Below are 19,409 nucleotides of genomic sequence, written 5' to 3'. Positions count from 1 at the left end.
TGGTTTGTAAGAACTTAGCAGGAGGTTCAAAATGCTTTAAAAAAGCTTCTAATACCAATACAATTGTAGTAACTATAGCTAGAATGATTACAGGACCCACACTACACCTACAAATGCATTCTTCCTTTTCTTCATATAAAGAAAATGAATACAGATAAAAGTATGCATGTCTCTGTTGCACACAATAGAATATATCTTTAGTTCCAGGTGTGCATATCACCAAAATTAAAAATGGTGTAGCTATGGCACACTATGCTGCTCGACACAAGTTTCAGGCAGACCTCACTCTAATGCACCAGAACAGTGCATTATAGTAACTTTAATGATGCAAATTTCCTGAAATTGGGGAAAGGCAATACATTTAAGTAAAAATCCTTGTATCAGCTACATTGCTCCAAGGATGAATAGGAATAACTTACGTTTCTATTATAAAAGGTAGCAAATCCTTACAGCTTACAGATGATTTTTGGAAGATAACAGTAGGGTCCGAAATTTCCTAAAGAAAATGGTACCCCTCTTGTGCTGTAATATGATGGCAAGTACCTGTTTTCCTTTATCACCAGTGCCAAATTCAGAAAATGAGATTCCAAATTGTAGAAAAGTGTAAGTTTATTGATGATCTGCACAGTACAAGCCAGAGTGCCAGGCAGCAAAAACTCCTCTGATATCACAATTCTAAAACAGAACTAAGATAAACACAAACCTAGCATTGACCAGAAATGAATACAAAAATAAGTAATTAAAGAGAAGTACACAGAATATAACACTGCACCCTCCTTGATACTGGTTCTATACTTAAATCCCCAAATTCTACATAGCTCATCACTGAGGACTTCAGGACATTTTCGACTCTATTCCAAAGCCACATCATTGCATTCAACCACCAGAACCTGCTCCTTAACACCACGTCTTAGAATCATTCCAAAAGGTCCCCGATGAAACCATCCCAGGAAGTTGAGGCCCTTCACCGCTACATGTATCTTGCCTTTGATCGTCCTGCATTTGAATCCTAAAACATCTTCAATGGAACCTAGAAGCTCAGTCCTGCACCCATCATCTGAAACAGGAGAGAGGTCTGGTGGGAACAAAGCCCTGTCACCCCCAAGTTTCTGTAAATAGACGTTGGGTGATCATAGTATCACTGGCACCAGAATCTGCTGGTAGTTTCAAACACTTGTCCCCCACATGCATGCCTGCAATAGGATTGACACACAATGAAGGGTCCCTCAACCTCTGCAGGAACCACTGCACTCCGAGGTCTTGCATTTCAAAATCTTTTATTTAGGCTCCATTCAATTCGTATTCACCATAAAACCGCCCCCCCTACGCGTTTCGGTCACAATGACCTTGATTACGGGCATTTCCGGTCAAGGGCTCTGGTTTCCGTATTTATGTGTCACAATGCCATATTTTAACACCACATATTCATAAATGCACCTTTGAGCTTCTCATCTCTACTTTGAAAATTAAACAGAAAATATATAACCATGTAGGACTTCTACATAATCTCTAAATAAACTTCAGTATAATCATAATCACATTATGCTCTTGCTGCAGTATTCTGGGAATTGTAGTTGTCACCAGACAACCGCAATTTATGACTATATTATTCTTACTCTCATTAATTCATCTAATCAGTATTCTCTAAATTATGTGTATCTCTGACATTATATGTGTTTTACACCCCAAAATGAACATAAAAACCAACAGAACCAAAAAAAAACCCTAACACCATCAAGAAAACTGAATATTGTCTGCTAAAGATCCTGTATAGAACATACAGCATTTCTATTATTGGTTTAAACAATTGGGCGGGCGGTTTTAAGGTGAATATGAATTAAATGGAGGCCAAATAAAGGATTTTGAAATACGAGACCTCGGAGTGCGGTGGTTCCTGCAGAAATCGAAGGAATGTGATGTTGATTTATTACGGGGTGTCCTACCGTAAACTTGCACCGTCGCCAAAGGAAGTGCGCTAATACATGCCAATTAGGGACATTTTGACTTTGCATATATATATATATATATATATATATATATATATATATATATATATATGTGTGTGTGTGTGTGTGTGTGTGTCTTTCAATATTTTGGTTTCAATAGTTTGTCCTCAAGTACTGTGGGGCCTCTACTCCGCCATACTCTGAATAATGCCCAAACTGCCTGATTGTGGTATTGACTATACGTCTGAGATGATTCGAAACATCTTCCTATATGTCTATTCTCCCCCAAAACATTTGTGGAATTTTGCTATGAAGTTATTTGTATCTGGAAATCATAAATAGCCATTCACTCCTGATGTCCTTGCTTTGCAGTGTAGAATTGCTAGCCAATTTACAGATCCATATTCACTAGGAGGCTAGTTAAATGGCAGTTAATAGGAAACAGGGCTTCCAATACCTCCTTGACTCTCAAAAGTAGCTTGATCAAGATGCCAATGGATTGCTCACCAGTGGTAGTGTGATGTTCATTACTAAAGACAGTATAATACAGTTATAGATGAAATGCCCAGCCAAACTGATTTGACGTACAACTTCAAAAGTAAAGTAAACAGTATGAAATTATACAAACTACAAACAACAGTCCTTCAACTCTCAACATCAAAGCTCAACTTGTCCCATTTATTTCTCCCACTTACCCCCAGATGTTGACTTTTCTCCTGTCCCAACGTCTGGTTTTATATATTTTTACATTTTTGGGGGTTCCTGAAACCAGAAGAAAGCAGTAGCTGAGAAACGCCCACAAAGGAAGCAACGCCAATGCTGTTAGCACTGATGAGAATATTGATGCAACTATTTTCCTCTTTCAAGTTCTTCAAGTAAGCTGATGTGCCACAGGTTACAACTTCAGTTTTTGTTTCAATCCTTCTTCCTGATTCTACGTACCTTCAGTGACAGCTGACTGCAACAACTGTTGGATCCTTTGCAGCAGCACACCTCCACTTTGCAGTTTGAATGTTGTCAGTCAGGCACAAATATTGATATTCTGTTGCTATACCAGCTTGGGGAGGTGGTCAAGGAAGAAGCAGTGCCTGTTGTTGGAGTTAAGATCTTAAACATAAAGTCTCTGACAATAGAATACAACTACCCCCAATCTCAAATATTTCCTTTTTATTTATACTTTCCATTGTCGCTTCTAACAGGGAAGCACACTGTGTTACCCAAATTCTCCCCAATCCAAAAGGGGCAGACATAGGGCCATATTTATACTTTTTGACGCAAAACTGCGCCAACGCAGTTTTGCGCCCAAAAAATTAGCGCCGGCTAACGCCATTCTGAAGCACCATGCGGACGCCGTATTTATTGAATGACGTTAGCCGGCGTTAGCCGCCGGCGCTGTCTGGTGTGCGTTAAAAAAAACAACGTACACCAGGCAGCGCCGGTGTGGGGGAAAATGGCGTATGGGCGTCCACAAATGGTGCAAGTCAGGCTGAGGCAAAAAAATCGCCTCAACCCGATTTGAGCCATTTTTTTACGACGCCCAACTCCCATTGAAATTAATCCTGTCTTAGCAAAGACAGGAGTCATGCCCCCTTGCCCAATGGCCATGCCCAGGGGACTTCTGTCCCCTGGGCATGGTCATTGGGCATAGTGGCATGTAGGGGGGCACAAATCAGGCCCCCCTATGCCACAAAAAAAAATGAAAAAAAATACTTACCTGAACTTACCTTAATGTCCCTGGGGTGGGTCCCTCCATCCTTGGGTGTCCTCCTGGGGTGGGCAAGGGTGGCAGGGGGTGTCCCTGGGGGCAGGGGAGGCACCTCTGGGCTCATTCTGAGCCCACAGGTCCCTTAACGCCTGCCCTGACCCAGGCGCTAAAATCCGGTGCTAATGCGGGTTTTTTAGACCCGCCCACTCCCGGGAGTATAAAAACGACGCATATGCATCGGAGTAATTTTTTAAGACGGGAACGCCTACCTTGCATATCATTAACGCAAGGAAGGTGTTCACGCAAAAAAATGACGCTAACTCCATGAACTTTGGCGCTAGACGCGTCTAACACCAAAGTATAAATATGGAGTTAGTTTTGCGTCAAATTTGCGTCGAAAAAAACGACGAAAATTCGGCGCAAACGGAGTATAAATATGCCCCATAGTGTGCAGGTGAGGATAAGAAGCAATCAAGGACTAGTAATACAAAGGAAAGGGAGCTGAGATTGCTAGTAGTAGAAGGTCAAATTGGGTGACTCAAGCTCGGAGGAAGTGTGCCGAATCAATTGCTGATGTTATTGCATTGTCGGACATACGTATATATCTCTGTAGCTTGTTCACCTGTTGCAGACATCTCAAAGTTGTTTTTTTGTCTCACAATGCAAGTGATGTAAGCTGTAAGTGTAACATTTTTTGCCATGCCAATTGTTCATCTGTCATTATGTTATGTAAGGCTGTAAAAAAGTCTAAAATAATGTTTATAAAAAAGGATTAGTAATTTATGCAGGGCATAAGAGGAGTGATAGACATATATAGAACAAAGGAAACCCAAGCAGCACCAACCAGACGTCTGCATTACTAACAGTGACAAAACAGGAGCCACAAGACAACCAAAAGCAACAGCAGGATATGCAGCACCATTAGGTGAATTGGCAGACCCTGTAACAATACCAGGACCGACAGCAACTCTATCACCTACAGCTGCATCAGCAGTGGGGCTCAGATCAACAGAACCCAAAAAATCTCTAACTCGTTCACTCACATCAGGAACAGTGACCCCAAAGGCAAGGCTGCCAAATGCCTTAGCAAAAAAAAAATGATGATCACGTGAGCACGTCTGGGTGCTAGAATGTCAAGATGCAGAACACCTTTTGTACTCTAGACAGATGGCACCCTTAAGTAACTAGAAGGTTCCCACTGTCTTTGAGTAACTAATGCTGAAAAAATGATGATCTTGACTCAAGATTGTAGGAAGGTAGCCTCTTTCTAGCCTTATTACCCCCACTTTTGGCCTGTTTGTGAGTATATGTCAGGGTGTTTTCACTGTCTCACTGGGATTCTGCTAGCCAGGGCCCAGTGCTCATAAGTTTGTGGCCTGTATGTGTTCCCTGTGTGGTGCCTAACTGTATCACTGAGGCTCTCCTAACCAGTCCTCAGTGTTTATGCTCTCTCTGCTTTTAAAATTGTCACTGCAGGCTAGTGAATAATTTGATCAATTCTGATTGGCACACTGAAACAGCCTTATAATTCCCTAGTATATGGTATCTAGGTACCCAGGGTATTGGGGTACCAGGAGATCCCTATGGGCTGCAGCATTTCCTTGGCCACCCATAGGGAGCTCAGACAATTCTTACACAGGACTGCCACTGCAGCCTGAGTGAAATAACATCCACGTTATTTCACAGCCATTTTTCACTGCACAAAAGTAACTTATAAGTCACCTCTATGTCTAACCCTCACTTGGTGAAGGTTAGGTGCAAAGTTACCTAGTGTGTGGGCACCCTTGACTAGCCAAGGTTTCCGCACATTGTTCAGGGCAAATTCCCCAGACTTTGTGAGTGCGGGGACACCATTACACACGTGCACTACATATAGGTCAATACATATGTGTAGCGTCACAGTGGTAACTCCGAACATGGACATGTAACATGTCTAGGATCATGGAATTGTCACCCCAATACAATTTTGGTATTGGGGGGACAATTTCATGCATCCCCAGGTCTCTAGCACAGAACCCGGGTACTGCCAAACTGCCTTTCTGGGGTCTCCACTGCAGCTACTGCTGCTGCCAACCCATCAGACAGGTTTCTGCCCCCCTGGGGCGTGGGCAGCCTGGTCCCAGGAAGGCAGAACAAAGGATTTCCTCTGAGAGAGGGTGTTACACCCTCTCCCTTTGGAAATAGGTGTGAAGGGCTGGGGAGGAGTAGCCTCCCGAAGCCTCTGAAAATGCTTTGATGGGCACAGATGGTGCCCATGTCTGCATAAGCCAGTCTACACCAGTTCAGGGATCCCCCAGCCCTGCTCCGGCGTGAAACCGGACAAAGGAAAGGGGAGAGACCACTCCCCTGACCAGCACCTCCCAGGGGAGGTGCCCAGAGCTCCTCCAGTGTGTCCCAGACCTCTGCCATCTTGGATTCAGAGGTGTTGGGGCACAATGGACAGCTCTGAGTGGCCAGTGCCAGCAGGTGACGTCAGAGACCCTCCTAATAGGTGCTTACCTCTCTTAGTAGCCAAGCCTCCTTTCTCAGTAGCCAAACCTCCTTTTTGGGCAATTTAGAGTCTCTCCTCTGGGCTATTCCTCAGATAACGAATGCAAGAGCTCACCAGAGTTCCTCTGCCCTTCCCTCTTCAACTTCTGCCAAGGATCGACCGCTGACTGCTCCAGGACGCCTGCAAAACCGCAACAAAGTAGCAAAACAACTACCAGCAACATTGTAGCGCCTCATCCTTCCGGCTTTCTCCACTGTTTTCTGGTGGTGCATGCTCTGAGGGCTGTCTGCCTTCACCCTGCACTGGAAGCCAAAAAGAAATCTCCTGTGGGTCGACGGAATCTTCCCCCTGCTAAGGCAGGCACCAAACTTCTACATCACCCGTCCTCTGGGTCCCCTTTCATCTTGACGAGCATGGTCCCTGGAACACAGGAGCTGGGTCCAAGTGTCTCCCACAGTCCAGTGGCCGTTCTGTCCAAATTTGGTGGAGGTAAGTCCTTGCCTCCCCATGCCAGACAAACCTGTGTATTGCGTGATTTGCAGGTTCTCCGGCTTCTGTGCACTTTTCCAGGACTTCCTTTGTGCACAGCCTAGCCTGGGTCCCCAGCACTCCGTCCTGCATTGCCTAACTCACTGAGTTGGACTCCGACATCGTGGGACCCTCCTTTGTGACTCTGAGTTGACCGCTGTCCTCAGATCTTCTACGTGCCTGTTCTGGTACTTCAGCGGGTGCTGCCTGCTTCTGCAGGGGCTCTCTGAGTTGCAGAGTGCCCCCTCTGTCTACTCTTCCAAGGGGAGACATCCTGGTCCTTCCTAGGCCCCAGCAGCACCCAAAATCCTCAACTGCAACTCTTGCAGCTAGCAAGGCTTGTTTGTGGTATTTCTGCATGGAAACACTTCTGTGTCCTCCAGCACGCCGTGGGACATCTTCTGACCAAAGGAGAAGTTCCTAGAACCTTCCGTTGTTGCAGAATCTTTGGCTTCTTCCACCCGGAGGCAGCCCTTTTGCACCTTCAACCGGGGTTTAGTGGGCTCCTGCCGCCCGGACACTTGCGTGACTCTTGGACTTGGTCCCCTTCCTTTACAGGTCCCCAGGTCCAGGAATCCATCTTCAGTGCTTTGGTAGCAGTTGTGGTTCTTGCAGAATCCCCTATCTCGACTATACTGTCTTTCTCGGGCAGTAAGGTAACTTTACTCCTATTTTTCAGGGTCTTGGGGTTGGGTATCTTGGACAGCCTTAATGTTTTCTAACAGTCCCAGCGACCCTCTACAACCTACCATAGGTCTGGGGTCCATTTGCGATTCGCATTCCACTTTTGGAGTATATGGTTTGTGTTGCCCCTAGGCCTATATCTATCTATTGCATCCTATTGTGATTCTACATTGTTTGCACTACTTTTCTTAATGTTACTTACCTGTTTTGGGTTTCTGTACATATAATTTGTGTATATTACTTACCTCCTAAGTGAGGGTATCCTCTGAGACACTTTTGGCATATTTTCACTAAAATTAAGTACCTTTATTTTTAGTAACTCTGAGTATTGTGTTTTCTTATGATATTGTGCTATATGATATAAGTGGTATAGTAGGACCTGTGCATGTCTCCTAGTTCAGCCTAAGCTGCTTTGTCATAGCTACCTCTAACAGCCTAAGCGGCTAGAAACACCTCTATTCTACTAATTAGGGATAACTGGACCTGGCACAAGGTGTAAGTACCACAAGGTACCCACTATAAGCCAGGGCAGCCTCCTACAAAGATGTCATTAGTGGAATATCAATTATCAGAATCTAAAGATAGTACTGGGAACAGCTTAAGGATTCTTGCCTTAGCATGACTCAAAGGTAGCATTGGCAATGGTCAGTCGAAGGAATCAGGAAAGAAGGCATTTATAACGGTGGTGCCTGGACATGCAACTGAAGAGAGTAGCAAGGAATTAAACAGAGATAGGACATGATGAAAAGGAGACCTGAACCGGAACTGGACAAGGAAAAGTATTTTTGGATGGACTGTGTACACAGGAATTCAGAAATATGAAATTTCTGATGGGTCCAGAGAAACTCTGTTCTTCTATACATATACGGTCTCCTCAAGTTTTTTCCTGATGAAGACAGTATATTCCATACCACTGCCATAGCCCATGTGTTTCCCTGTCAAAACCCTTGTGGTCCTTTTCATTCAGTGCTTATGTGAATGGTGATCCAATTGAATGCCCTTTACTAAACGATTCTTGACAAAGAAATAGCACCAGTGAGGCTGTCACCAATTGTGCCCATCCCCTGTGTGAAAGAGAGGTTAAAGTGGGCTACCTGACATCAAGATTTAAACAAGGCAAAGAGCATGGCTCAGCAACCATCATTTGCAAGACTACAGCTAGTGCACCACAAGCAGCAGCCCCAGGTGGAATATGATCTTTTTTTGCCATCATCATGTGAAAGACAATTATTATCTGCCATCACCAATTACTCTTGACGTTTTTCCTTTCATTGACCCATAAATTACATTTTACACCACATTTTAGGCAGAATGTTGCCCAGAAAAAATATTAATTATTAAAATTGTTAAAACACCTTTGTTATAATGCCACTTTTCCTCTTTGACATTACATTTGTTGGTCATATATCTGATTCTGTCTCTATTTCACTTCTAACAAACTTTTGTGAAGCAAATACTTCTGTTGTTGATATTGAAAGAGAGTTTGCTAACTGGTGGTTTGCTTTTGTTTGTTGGTATGGGTTCCATGTATAAGCAATTCGTCAAGGGTGCACATGTGGAATGGCAAAGACTGAAGTACTAATCTGAGTGCCATTTTAGAGCATGCACTGAGAAACATTGTACTAAGAGGCAAACCAGAAGCAATTACTGAGAATAGAAGAGCTGTGCAGAAAATCAGAACATGCACTGATAGTGAGTTTTTTTAGACAATTAATCAATGGGTTTTTGAGGCAATTAGAGCATAAACTAAGAGGACTGAGAATTAATGAACTGTGAGGAAAATCAGGTTCATGCTTCTCGTTCTGCCTCACTGGTGACAAGTGGCCATTTAAAGCCATTTGGCATATGGGCATGCAGCGGGTACAGTGCTGGAAGCCTGTCTGTGCCCTGCTGCACAACAGACTTGCCTACTCACAGCCATGCTTTCTGTCTGTCACCAGCACACCAAGGGAGTTATCAGGTAAGTTGTCATCACATTTCCTACTGTAGAGAGGCATTAATCTCTCTTAATCCATTTATAGCCCCTTTGGGCCTGCCACCTGTCACACTTCGATTGTGTCATACCACATCTGGAAATCACTGGCCTGCTCACCACCTGCCATCTTTTCTTACACTACCACTGTTGGAAATGGCCTTTCTGAGGTTCACCCCCAAACGTTTTGCCATCCTCCTCCTATTTTCCTGACCTCATTTGTGTTGGCTTTAGGACCCTGTGCACTTTACCACTGCTAGTCAGTGCTAAAGTGCATACACCCTCTCCATAAAACATGGTGAAATTGTCTCATACCCAATTGGCTTAATTAATTTACTTTTAAGTCCCTAGTCAAGTGCACTTCATGTGCCCAGGGCCTGTAAATTAAATGCTACTAGTGGGCTGCAGAACTGGTTGTGCCACCCACATAAGTAGCCCCTTAACTATGTCTCAGGCCTGCCATTGCAGGGCCTGTGTGTGCAGTTTCTCTGCCACTTCGGTTTGCAATTTAAAAGTAATTGCCAAGCCTTAAACTCCCCTTTTTCTACATATAAGTCACCCCTAAGGTAGGCCCTAGGTAGCCTGTAGGGCAGGGTGCTATGTGAGTAAAAGGCAGGACATGAACAGGTGTGTTCCATATGTCCTGGTAGTGTAAAACTCCTAAATTCATTTTACACTACTGTGAGGTCTGCTTCTTTCATAGGATAGCACTAGGGCTACCCTCATACACTGTTTGAGTGGTACATTCTGATCTGAAAGGAGTATCCAGGTCATATTTAGTACGGCCAGAATGGTAATAGAAAATCCTGCTTATTAGTGAAATTGGATTTAATATTGCTATTCCAGAAATGTCACTTTTAGAAAGTGAGCATTTCTCTACACTTAAATCCTTATGTGCCTTACAATCCATGTCTGGCTAGGTTACTTGACAGCTCCCTTGTGCATTTCACTCAGACAACCCCAAACACAGGATGCCCAGTCACACCTGCACACATCTGCATACTGAATGGGTCTTTCTGGGCTGGGAGGGTGGAGGGCCTGACACTTACATTTGAAAGGACAGTGGCATGCCCTCACACAATGGACTGCCAAACCCCCTACTGGGACCCTGGCAGACAGGATGGAACTGTAAGGGGACCTGGTGACCTTCTAAGCCACTCTTTGAAGTCTCCCCCACTTGAAAGCCACATTTGGGTATTTAAAAAGAGCCTCTGATCCTATCAACTCAGACACTTCTAGACAAGATGCCACTGGAGAAGAATCCCTGAACCAGAACCTGCAACCTGCCAACAGGAACTGCCTGGCTCCCCAAAGGACTCACCTGACTGCTTTTCTGCAAAGGACTGCTGCCCTGCTGTTGCCCTGCTGCCCTCTGGCTCTGCTGAGAAGTGTTCTCCAAGGGCTTGGATAGAGCTTGCCTCCTGTTCCTTGAAGTCTCATGATCAAAAAGACTTAGGGGGTCATTCCGACCCTGGCGGTCCTTGACCGCCAGGGCCGGGGACCGCGGGAGCACCGCCAACAGGCTGGCGGTGCTCCCAAGGGCATTCTGACCGCGGCGGTAAAGCCGCGGTCAGAAACGGAAAACCGGCAGTCTCCCGCCGGTTTTCCACTGCCCTGAGGAATCCTCAGCTGCGCCGCCATGGGGATTCCGACCCCCTCACCGCCATCCTGTTCCTGGCGGTTTTGACCGCCAGGAACAGGATGGCGGTGAGGGGTGTCGTGGGGCCCCTAAAAGATTTTCAGTGTCTGCCATGCAGACACTGAAAATCGCGACGGGTGCTACTGCACCCGTCGCACCCTTCCCACTCCGCCGGCTCCATTCGGAGCCGGCTTCCTCGTGGGAAGGGGTTTCCCGCTGGGCTGGCGGGCGGCCTTCTGGTGGTCGCCCGCCAGCCCAACGGGAAACACAGAATAACCGCGGCGGTCTTCTGACCGCGCAGCGGTATTCTGGCGGCTACCGCCGGCACCGCAGTTACCGCGGCCGGCGGGAGTCAGAAGGACCCCCTTAATCCTGTGCGGTGAAAATTGGACAAACAGCCTGCAAGAAATGATGCACAGCCTGCATCGTGGTGAGAAAATCACCGCACACTGAACCGGAACGACGCAGCCCGGTTCCCTGAAGTTGAGATCGTCGTAGCGTCAGCGTTGTGACTGGAACTTCGACGCACGGCCCATGGAATCGACGCAAAGCCGAGCCGGAACAACACAGTACGACTTCCTGAGAGGAATCGACGCAAGCACCAGCCGTGCAGCAGAAATTTCCACACATCGCCCACTGGATCAACACAGCTCCTGTGACTTTGTCCTGCATGCCCAGGATTTCAACGTATCACCCCCAGGGTGTCTGAAAACCATGCAACCCGAAGAGGATTCCAGTCTATGCACTGGAAATTGACACAAAGCCAGCCCTGCATGAAAACTCAACGGCATATCATCTGTGTGCACCGGAAAAATCGATGCACACCTCCCCGTTTTCCACGCATCTCCTCCTCTGCGGCCCCTTGTGGAGAATTTGAATGCAAATCAGGTACTTTGTGCTTACAAGGGACACTTGTTGCTTTTTAAGAACTAAAAACTCTTTTTATCATTCTCTGAAGTGATATTTCATTGTGTACTTATTGAATCTTGATCATTTTGACCTGCATTTATTCAGATAAATATTCTATATTTTTCTAAACACTGTGTGGTATATTTATGTGGTGCTATACTGTGTTATTGCGTGATTTATTGCACAAATACTTTACACATTGCCTTCTAGGTTAAGCCTGACTGCTCAATGCCAAGCTTCCAGAGGGTGGGCACAGGATAATTTGGATTGTGTGGGACTTACCCTGACTAGAGTGAGGGTCCTTGCTTGGACAGGGGGTAACCTGACTGCCAACCAAAGACCCCATTTCTAACAACCACCTTAATCCCTACCATCTACTGTGACTGATATAAGTAAGGGTATGACCAGCTCATTAAGATAGGCACTAATCAACTCTCATTTACTAGGTAAATATGCAATCAAGGGTAACGGACTGCTACTCAGCACAATGCAGCTGCACTACTATTTGTCCAGAGCCTTGGAATTCTGAGGCTTTTGCCTATAACTTGGATTCTGTTTGCTTCCAGGGTTACAAAGCTTGTCAGCTCCAATCTCAAAAACGGCAGAGCAGAGGACGTACTATATTATCTAAACTTTTTGTCTGGCATCCTTTTTCCTACCCTTTTCCATTGAACTTTCACCCACTTCCTCTATAATGGACAGACTTTTCTACCGACCTAATTCTCCCCGCGTAACTTTTGGCAATCTTTTAGCAGATGTTTTGTAATCAGTGTTACTTGGCCACTCCTCCTTTTTGGTCTTTAATGTTTTAATAAATCAGCAAATGACATAGACAGTTCCAGTGCTATGATACTGACTAATTCCTTACAGGACCTACCTTAATCTTGCCCAGATAGTCTATGGACCAAATGTGTGGCTGACCACATTATCTTCCTTATCTTTGCTCCAGTCAAATTTATAAACTGCAGCTGTCCTCTTCCCCAATCTTGGACTGACCGTTTCTCTTTCCATTTAGTATTCTTCTACCAAATGTTGCAGCCAGAACCTAGTGGCAGGAATGTCCCAAGATTACAAAACCAGCATGAGCCAAACTTCCCTGAGGCACTTTTGCAGATTCTCTAACCAGATGAGACTTCATCCCACAGTTCTTCTACTGAGACCAATATTGCAAATATTAATCAGTGGGCTACTTCTGCATTGTCTATAAGCTTGACTCACTCTTGTCGATATCGCCCTACTGCTCACTGGTATAATCCATACCGTAAAAAGACCAAACTATATGCCAAAAGTTAGGGGTTTAATGAGGGTTAGGTTACTCATCTGACAGCAAAAAAAAGCTCAAAACACGCCTAGACCTGTAAAATCTTGATGTCAAAACTAAAGCAGACTACTTTCCTCTCATTCTACTCTCCTGAATGTGTCTCCTCCTATCCAGAGACTTCTCAGTAGGTTTGTAGTAACCACTCAGAAATGTTTGCAGACAAAAATAAGTGGATAAGCAATTGCTGTCTGAAATCAGCTAATGTCACAAGCTCCTTGCCCTTCACCTCCTGCTACCACAGTGAATTCTCAATGTCTTCTGAACTTAACCTTTTGTCACCCTCTCAATTTCCATATCTTATGTTCGCTGCTTCCTTGTTCCTCTTTGGATCACTGTGACCCCAAAATTTACATACTAGCTCTCCAGTCATCCTTGCTAAGCATGTGCAAAAATTCCATTACATCTGCCATTTTGCCTCCTGCTTGGGAAAAAACCTGCGTTATCCCACTTCGAAAAAACCCTCAGGCGACCCTTCCATCCTAAGTCATTTTCACTCCCTCTTTCTTACTCATAAAGCTCCCCTAAACAGCTATAAATAGGTATGCCTCTATTTAGGTGCAATCTATTAAATTCCTGGACATAGCACAATCTGGCTATGGTCGGGCCCACAGCACTCAGGCAGCATTGGTTTCAGTGCTCAATGACCTTCAAATAGTAGTGGACAAAGGTACATTTTCAGTTCTGGTCCGACTTGGCTTTTCTTCAGCATCTTATACAGTCTCCCTCGTCTTTCTGTTAACAGTGTTCTCAAAAGCTGGAGTACAAGGTGCTGATCTTGCATGAATAAAGCCCTGTGTTTCTAATAGTACCTTTAAAGTGTAATAATGTGCACCTTTCAAATCCAGTTCTAATCCCTGCAACCCTTTATTTACCACACTGTTTAAAATTGCTATTGAGTCACTGGCCCAATTCATCTATTGTTTTGGACTTCAGTCCATGTGCTATGCCAAAGACCTCAGCATTCTCATTTCTTTGGATGAGAACCCTCAATTGCAGACATCTAATTATTAGAATTGCATGGTGCAGGTGGTAGAATGGATTAGGAGTAACGCCCTGAAGTTCAGTATTGAAATGAAGATGTTACTCATTCCATGACTTAACTCCTGCTCTTGTCTGCTAGTTTAGAACCTGAGCTGTATATGTGACTAAGACCTGTCTTTAACTAGACAGGTCACAAAACACATCAACTTGCTTCTTGTTTCTACTGCTGCTGTCCAAAGTCTTAGCATACCTCCAGTTTCATTCTCGATCATTAGTTATTCAGGCAACCAAACTGAGTCGACTAGACTACTGCAACTCTCTATTTTGGGGTGCCTCGACCTACGCTCGCAAACGTCTTTAGCACATTCAAAATGTGGCTGCCCACTTTCTGCTCTCGATTTACCCGGCATATCAGCTACCACTTAAACTCTTGAGGCTTTGCATTGACATAACAATGTATAATAACATAAAACAAGGTCAGGGATATTTTTTGAGGATTGGCACGAATTTCTACCACAGCACATAAATATATATCTGGAAAGTGTTGCCCGAAAAGGTTTTGTCAAGCCTCTGTGGAATCTTTTATTCCTATGATGTTAATATTAGCTATAGAATCTAAGACCCTGATTTGGATCTCTGAGGAATGGTTACTCTGTCAGAACGGTGACGGATGTCCCCTCCTTCACATATAAATACCATAGAAAACAATGATATTTAGAGTCCATCAGACGGGATCCATCATCACTGTGATGGAGTAACCCTCTGCCGAGATCTAAATTAGGCCCTATGTCCTCTGCTTAGACTTTCCAAAACCTCTGCTTGGTAAAGTTCTTGCCAAACCAGGTGCTTTGTTTTTTCTGCCTGACTGGATCCTTTGTGTTTTCCTATTGGTATAAGAGGGTTATGTGTATAGTTGACATAATTTTCAAAGAAAATAGCACCCATGCATTCATATTTTGTAATTTTGGACCAGGCAGTAGTTGATACCAGAATCAGAATAGGTGCAAATTCCTGTACTAGTTTTCATTTATATTCTTATTGCATTAGATTAAGATTGAGCTGAGAGTGGTGTTTGCATCTTGAAGTTTCTTGGTTAGGATTTTCTTGAAACTGAAAATTGCATGTCTATAGCCCATTGTCTGGTTTCACCACAATCAGAAATCTATAGTGGTCCTATTCCAGGCGAAAAATAGGGCAGTCCATTTGGGTATTTTATTTGAATTCTCATACATGTAGTACAGCATTTATAATGAAAACAGCAAACTACTAGTACCAGAATGCAAAAAACGTAGGATAGAACAATTAGCTTACACTTGAAGTTGAATACTTAACAATTCAAAAACTCTCAGGCATTTTATATAAATTAAAATACACCTGTTAGACTTTTCATCCTTAGCGTGGTCTCCCTTAACTTCTTCCCTCTGTTTCCCAGGTTGCTGATGTGTGCTGGACTCTGATGTTGCTGTTTTTGTTACTCAAGGCATTTTACCACTGCTAACCAGTACTAAAGTGCAAGTGCTCATTTACAAAATGTGTAGGTAATTGGTTTATCCATGATTGCCATATTTGATTTATTAGTAAGTCCGTAATACAGTGCACTGGAGGTGCCCAGGGCCTGTATATCAAATCCTACTAGTGGGCCTGCAGCACTGGTTGTGCCATCCACATAAGTAGCTCTGTAATCATGTCCCAGACCTGCCACTGCAGTGTCTGTGTGCGCAGTGTTAACTGTAAATTCGACTTGGCAAGCACATCCACTTGCCAGGCCTAGACCTTCCCTTTTCTTACACATAAGGCACCCCTAAGATAGGTCTTAGGTAGCCATAAGGGCAGGGTGCAGTGTATGGTTAAGGTAGGACATATATTAATGTGTCTTATTTGTCCTGACAGTGAAATATTGCTAAATTAGTTTTTCACTGTTGCAAGGCCTGTCCCTCTCATAGGTTAACATGGGGGCTGCCTTTAAATATGATTAAAGTGTAGATTCCCTTTGGGAGCGGATAGACACACAGAGTTTGGGGTCTCTGGCTCACAATTTGAAAATACATCTTTTAGTGAAGTTGATTTTAAGATTGTGTGTTTGAAAATGCCACTTTTAGAAAGTGAACATCTTCTTGCTTATACCATTTCTGTGACTCTGCCTGTTTGTGGAGTCCCTGTCTGAGTCAGTTTGGCAGTTGGGCTGGTTGCACCTCACACTAGACAATGACACAAAGGGAGCTGGGGTATAGTCTGCATTTCCTGATGAGTCATCTGTGCTAGGAGGGAGAGGAGGAGTGGTCACTCACACCTGAAAGGGCTGTGCCTGCCCTCACACAATGCAGTCTCCAACACCCTGGTGAGTGTCTGGGGCCTGGCCTGGGCAAGGCAGTATTTCACATTCAAGAGAGACTTTGCTTTGAAGTAGGCCTACTTCAAAGGAGAAATTGGGTATAAGAAGGGCACCCAAAACCACAGACTTTGGGAACCAAGAGGAACCTCTGCCTGGAGAAGAGCTGAAGAGCTGATGAAGAAGAGCTGCCCTGCCTGTGACTGTGCTTTGTGGAGCTATCCTGCAGTTGCTGCTTCTGCCAGAGTAAGAGGGCAAAGATTGGACTTTGTGTGCCTTCCATCTTGTGAAGATCTCCAAGGGCTTGATTTAGAGCTTGCCTCCTGTTGTTTGAAGTCTCAGGGACAGCAAAGACTTCCCTCTGCCACCACCTGGAGTCTCTGGAGAGAGTCACAACACCACCCTGAGCATGGAACATTCACAATACCAGAACCCTTATATTGGCCAAATTACACCAGCCCCTTCAACATCTGTGGAAGCAATTGGAAAGGAGGCCCGGCCAGGGGCAGGACATGCCTCAGACACCCCTGTCTCTGTAGCTGAAGACCGACCCCGCAAGTGTGGACGTCCACCCAAACAAGCAGGAGGTGCAGATGGCAAGACAATAACCACTGCCAGGAAGTAACACCCAACTGACAGATTCCCTTTTTTGTTCCAATTTTCTAGAATAATAGGACACTTGACTTGGATATCAAATGTTGTGGCAGCTACTCACAACCAAGACTGAACCCCTTCATTATTTGAACATTATTTCTTTGCTTACATTCATCCTAGTCTCCTGTGCACATGAAAATAAAACCAACGAATACACTATCTATGTATGATAGTAATTTTTCATCTATGTGAGTAGTTTAATCTGAAATATATTTCATGATTGACTCATAAGAAGGAAATGTGAGGAGGGACATGTTGGGGCTCGCTACCAATACAATGACACTAGTGGAAAATCACCAATCTCTATTTATTACACTGTGCAGCCCACAGGCTGACCAAATGTCAGGACTGCCATAGTCAAGTATGTCTAAGCATGTACTGCTTTGGCATAGGTGTCAGTAAGTAACATCCCATTGACAACTGAAGTAAGGGACAAGTCACACCGTGTCCCTTTGAATAGCCTAACAGATTGGTGCAAATTGTCATCAGCTTAACCATTATCACATAACTATTCTATACCTACCAAATCTACATATTCAATAATACAGACATAGGGCAGTACAACAGTCCCAGGTCAGAGACCCTTCCACTTACAATGGTCAGGCATCTGTAGGTATGTCACTCACCTATGTCAGTGATGACACACGTGCACAGTGGCCTGCAATAAGGGAACATAATGACAGCTACATACAAGTCAAATAGGATCTTTGTCAATACAATGTGAAGGTTGAGTCAATGGATTGCACAGGATGACACATGATCAAACACATGACACCATTGGACCCACATACCTCGGAAACATGTCTATTGTATAGCACAGACCTCTGCCATCCCACTGTCCTGACAGCCTGGGCATGGGACTCATACACCCCAAAAATATGTAACACAGTTACTGGATCAATCCATGTACACCTCAGATGTCAGACCAGCTAGAGCCACCTGCCAGTGACACAACTCAGAAATGTCCACATGAAGATGGCATTGTGAAAAAACCTGGAAGAAAAAAGGGGTAAACAAGGAGTTTAGGCATTTAAAGGCTCACATGAGCTAGAAAAATCTGTTCCAAATATATTTGTTTCTCACATTTTGACTGCCCAAATGAAGGAGATCCTCACGAGAGTCACAACTCCATGTCTAAACTTGCCTGAAAACCTGAGCTGAATACTGCAAAGCATCAATTGATCTCTCTGGTGGTCACACAGAAACCCCTCTCAACCAATCCTGACCTCCACACTACCCCAAGGAGTCAGTGAAATTACAGAATGCCACATAATTAGACTCAAGTGAAATACTAATTGATGAGATCTGTTTGCTTGTTTCGACCTTCATCCTCATCACTGTCATCCTCACTTGCCATTACTGCATTCTGACCTGGTGGAACTGTTAGCTCCACTTCACTTCAGGGCAAGGTTGTGGAGCATGCAGCAGGCCCCAATGATCTGACACACTTTAGCGGGTGAGTAGAGGAGGGCTCCACCAGACATATTGATACTGTGGAATCTTGCCTCAGGAGTCCAAAAGCCTGCTTTATGACACCCTGTGCCTTCCATGGACCTCCTTGAAGCAGACTTTCCCTGATGTGGTTGAGTTCCTCACTAGTGTCAACAACCAAGGACAGTTTGGATAGGTAGAATTTCCTGTAAGAAACTGTGACATGTGTGCAAACATGAGTTCAGGGCTTCATCACATTTAGCAGCAGACATAGCATAAAACATACACGGCATATGCAACGTACCAGCCAGCCAAGCCCTCTCTGGGTACTGTTGTGTCATCAGCTGTGGGATAGGTCTGTTTCACAGGATGAAGGCATCATGGACTGAACCTGGGTGCATTGCACATACTTGGGAAATGTAACGGTCCTCCAAACAAACTACTTGAACATTTATGGATTGGAAAATCTTCCTGTTCTGATAAACCTGTTCATTGCGATGTGGGGGAACCAGAGCTACATGGGTACCATCAACGGCTCCAACTACATGTGCAATGTGTGCCAAACCATAGAATTCTGCTTTCACATGGGAAAAATCTTCACGCTATGAAAATCAGATGTAGCTGTCCAGGTTCTTCAACACTGAAGGGAGCACATCCTTCAGGACCAGACTGGACTTCGGTTGGGACATCCCTGCAGTTAGGGCCACTGTATGTTGGAAGGAGCCTGTGACCCAGAAGTGCAGCACTGACATGACTTGAACAATGGGTGGTATGCTATTTGGATGAGTGATGGCAGGCATCAGATCTGGCTCCAAGTGA

Source organism: Pleurodeles waltl, chromosome 1_1 (assembly GCF_031143425.1).
Source record: "Pleurodeles waltl isolate 20211129_DDA chromosome 1_1, aPleWal1.hap1.20221129, whole genome shotgun sequence".
Lineage (NCBI taxonomy): Eukaryota > Metazoa > Chordata > Amphibia > Caudata > Salamandridae > Pleurodeles > Pleurodeles waltl.
The sequence above is the reverse complement of the archived record's forward strand: the minus strand, read 5'-3'. Positions refer to the sequence as shown.